This window comes from Glycine soja, chromosome 4 (assembly GCF_004193775.1).
Source record: "Glycine soja cultivar W05 chromosome 4, ASM419377v2, whole genome shotgun sequence".
In the NCBI taxonomy this organism is placed as follows: domain Eukaryota; kingdom Viridiplantae; phylum Streptophyta; class Magnoliopsida; order Fabales; family Fabaceae; genus Glycine; species Glycine soja.
The window spans coordinates 8,298,665-8,303,453 of record NC_041005.1 but is presented as its reverse complement, the minus strand read 5'-3'; the positions used below and the strand labels follow the sequence as shown (position 1 = coordinate 8,303,453).

General features: G+C 34.3%; 1 pseudogene; it reads left to right on the top strand.

Annotated features, from left to right (window-relative positions):
• Window positions 1–4,789, top strand: LOC114408349 (annotated as a pseudogene).

The window sequence follows — 4,789 nt, the reverse complement described above, 5'->3', positions numbered from 1 at the left end:
ATGGAGGTTGGAAAAGAGTGTGAAACAAAACCTTGAGACTCGAAAGGCATGGATGTGGAAGAAGAAAATGGAAAAATCGAAGAGAAGAGCTTTCACAAAAAGCTAGCTCTAGATACCATTTTAGATTTAGAGAACACAAAAATAAAAAATACTGAAAAATGATACTGATATTATTGAGTCTGAAACTTAGTTACAAAGTTAGTTACAAAAGAGACATTGATAGACCTCTAGGTGTTCAGCCTAAGCACAAAACACATTAACAGAATCATGTTGTAACAGGATAACTGAATAACAGAATTCAGTTAGTAAACTAACATCCTGATACGAGTATAGTGCTGTTAGCTTTGCAAGCTGTTAGTAGAGATATTTACATATACTCTAATAATATATATTTGTTTGCATTGAGACCTTGTCTTTTGTTTCTTCAATGCTAACGTTACCGTTTTGCCTCTCTCTCATGCAGCTTAATATAGTCAAATGTTAAAGTAGTTTCGATTTGTTTATACCAAGTCGTGCTCATCGTGTGACCTCGGACTTCTCTTCAATTCAATTAGGTTGTCTCGCGATGTTAGGCTTTACAGTAATAATGGAAGCTGTAGCTTTTGTCGTGTATGTGGTTATTTAATTTGATTTGTTTTTTTTTTCTTTCTAGAGATTTTCTTTTAGTCTTACTCTGTAAAATATGGAGTTTTATTTTGCTTATCTCTTGACAGAAACCTCTGTGTGGTGATCGATTATGTTTTGTTGCCATCAGTCTTTTGCCACATGGTTTAGTACGGGCTTCATGTATTAAAACTTCACGTTTCTTGATATTGTGGGAAATAGTAGACAAATGAGTGGCCACAATTGTGGTTACGAACACTTAAAAACCCATACATTGAGGACAAAATCACGGCCGCAAACCATTTTTAAAAGGACAAAACTTAGATACAAGTTCATTGGGTGTTGTTTGTATTGTTCTCCAATTAGAAATGGAGTTTCACCTTGGTAATTCGTGTAATCCTTTAATATAGACCTTTATTACACGGATTACTTGGTAAAATTTCAATTCTAATTGGAGAGCAACCTAAGGAACTATCTTGGTTTGGTCCTTTTTCAAAACCCTGGTTCTGTTCTGTGATAGATATGTTTGCTAGTTAGCTATTTATCTTTCAAATTTTTGTTACCACAGTTTCATTTGCAATTCTTCATGCTTCATGGATACAGTTATTGTATTGGAATTTGGATCTATGTGTTTCTTTTAGTTATGGTCTAAATCTATGGAGAACTTTGTGCATTGACAGAGGCAGGATTCTTTAGCACTGCTTTCCAGATTATGGACCCCACTTAGGCCGGTACCTTTGACATGTAATGCTTTGCCGTGGCAATGTTCCCTAATACCTGCTGGAGGGTGTGAGGCCCCACTTATAGTGGCTTCTGTTTCTCTGTCAAGGTCCCTCTCTCTATTTCTCTCCTCGTAGTTGAGAGAAGTTACTGCAATTTCATTGATAATGCATATCATGGTTTATATGTAGTGTTCCAGTTTTCCTGATAAAGGCTTTCCTTAAATTGCAAAAAACAATTAGTTTGATGGGTGTGTACCACTTACTTTTGACTGGACTTCCTATGGACTGATAACTCTATGTCATGCATGATGCAACTAAAGTTTCATGAATAACAATCATATCTGTTCCATATGTATTTTCTGCAGTTATTTTACTGTGTATGTTACTAGTTGTAAACTTAGAAAGTAATTATGATTAAGAGTTATGACTATATTCTGCCAAAATGGACTTTCTGTGATATGTTGACACCAATTTTTTCTTTGATATGTTGACAATTTACTCCTCTCCAAGCCACTGCATGTGACTTGCTAGCTAGTACACACTGCAGCTGTATGGTTGCGTCCTCTCATTTTTCCTTCATTATATCTCTTTCGTATTTTGTTGATATTTGTGTTGGGCATCTAAAGTACTGACCTCTGATTCCCTTTTTTGAGAGTGGTGGTGGAGCAGTGGGTAGGAATAGGGAATCAACCAAACCCCGCCGAGACTCTGAATTAATTAGAAATGAACTACAAAACAAACCCATTGCATGGTATTATGATATGTGTAGGCATGAAGTTTTATCATCATAAATCATGTCATCTGATGCTAAATTCTGTTTGTTCAAATCTTTCCTTTTTCATCTATCTATTGCTGAATATAATCTCGAGATATTTATTTTGGAAAATCAGTGTAGGTCATATAATGCTATAGCAGGAAAACCAAGTGTGATTCAATTTATCCCTGCCCTTGGTATCATTGGCTTTGCTGTTTTTGGCCTTGAGCCGCTCCTACGCCTGAGCAGGAATCTTTTTCTCCAAGAAGTTAGCATCTTATCTTATTGCATGTTTTGTCTAAATCAATTGAATAGTATCAATTGCTTACTCTCTATTCCGTGATGTTTTCAGAGGACAGATTGGAAGAAAAGTAGTTCACGTTATATTTTGACATCTTATTTTCAACCTTTGCTGCTATGGACTGGGGTGATGCTCATCTGCAGGTATCTTTCTGGATCAACAAGTCTTTTCCACTGGAAGTTTGTCATGTCCATTGGTGAACACCTTAGCATAAACTGTTTCAGGGATTTGGATCCACTAGTCCTACCATCAGAAACCAGTCAAGCTATTAAGCAACGGCGGCTGAGTTTTGTACGATCGTTGTCAACCGTGCTTACATTTGCTTACTGTTCTTCAAGGTGGATTTGATTTCTGGCAGAATTATATCCCCAGTAGTTTAGTAAACTAACCTAGTTACTATTGTATTGCACTTCTTAATTGTAAGAATAACTTTTGATTTCTTATTGTTAGAACTATAAGTAAAAAACACACTAATGTAGACTATGCAATTTGAAAACTAAAAATAATGGGAGGAAAAAAACACTGAAGCACATAAACCGATGAGGAGTTTGCTATCTAAGATGATTCTATTATATTTTATTTTAACTATTCAGTTATATATTTTTTTGAGACCTTTTGTTAATTTATTCAAACACTACACAGATAAAAGATTGGGTCCTCTTTATTATTTTTTTTAAATAAATTATTTCAGCTGCTCATTACTTCCTATTATGTGTTTGGAATCTTTTGTCTTGTTCAAATTCATAATGTAATATGCTTGTGCTGTCTATTTTCAGCTTAATTCGACAAGCACAAAATATTTGTATGGGGACAAATGACTCCAGTGATGAAAGAAATGTAGGTTTTCGTTACAGATCCTTATCATGTTTCCATTTTTGTTTACATAACATTTTGTTTCAGTGTTGTGTTATTCCAGATTAGGATTAAAAAAGTAGTCAACCTCTAGGAAATAAAAAATTTGATTGCAGAATATTAGTTTAACAAAATTTGAATATGTGTGATGAATAAGGTAGTGTTATAGGATAATATTCCTCATTTTAGTGTTGGATATTTTGGTGAGGGAGTTCAAATTTGTTAATTTAGATTGTTGACTACTGAGGGCATTCCTGAATTGTAAACACAATTCTTATTCAATGTATTGCCAATGACAGATGAGAATTGATTTTACTGGGAAAGCTGTATATACTGCAATATGGATTGCTGCTGTGTCATTGTTCATGAGTTGCTGGGTTTCTCCACACATAAGTAGTTGACTGCTGGTGGTTTGGGCACAGTATCGATTTCCCTTGCAGGTCGCGAGGTACAGTATATGTTCTTTGATAGTGTCTATGAGAATGATTAAGTCATCTTTGTCATTTGATTTTTTTATTCATTGTCCAGTATATTCGATTTCTCAAATTTTGTAAGAGTAACTCTTCAAGGCATAGCCATAGCGATAGCCATTATCAATCAGGTAGACTCTTGTTTGCTGTCATTCTCACTTCATTTTTGTGATGTATTCAGATATTTACAAACTTCCTTTCGAGTATAATGATTCATGCAACTCGACCATTTGTTGTGAATGAGCGGATTCAAACAAAAATTAAAGGATATGAGGTTACTGGTAAAGTTGAGGTTTGTATCTATCACCTAACTTACTGAAAAGGTTGTTTAGGAGGAACAGAAAACATAATGTTATTCAGTGTAAGTGATTTTTATTATAAGTGATATTTTCCCCAAGTATATATCTTTAAAAAATTTCATTGTAATCAAATTTTATATTTTGTATAGCATGTAAGCTGGTGGTCACCAACAATAGTGAGAGTTTCTGATTGTGAAGCAGTTCATATTCCTAATCACAATTTGAGTGTAAATGTTGTGAGGAATCTTAGTAAGAAATCTCATTGGGGCATCAAGACTCACCTTGCTATCAGTCACTTGGATGTTAACAAGATTAATGTGAACATTCTTGTCTTTAAAAATTGTTCAGGGACTACTGATAGCTATGTCATCATCTGAAAACAAAAGTAACATCTCCTAATTTCTTTATGCAGAGTATTATAGCTTATATGCGCAAGGTTTTGGCCAAAAATCCTCAAGTAGAGCAGAAAAAATTGCACATAAGGGTTTTTCTAGAGAATATTGATCCAGAAAATCAGGCTCTTATGGTTGATGATATATCTTTTCTGTTCATCGGTTTATATAATATTTACAAGTTTATAAATTCCAATATCTTGTTATCTTTCCCTTTTCTTCAATTTTTGTTTTAAAAGGCTTTTTTAAGATTCACCCTGAGATGCTTCTTGAAGCATGGTGCTTAGAATAAAAAGCCCTGCCTTCCTGAGCTTGTTCAAATTTCTAGAATATACCTTTCTTAGACTGTATTGGTCAACTGAATGAAAATCTTGGGCATCTTTTTATTCTTTTCCA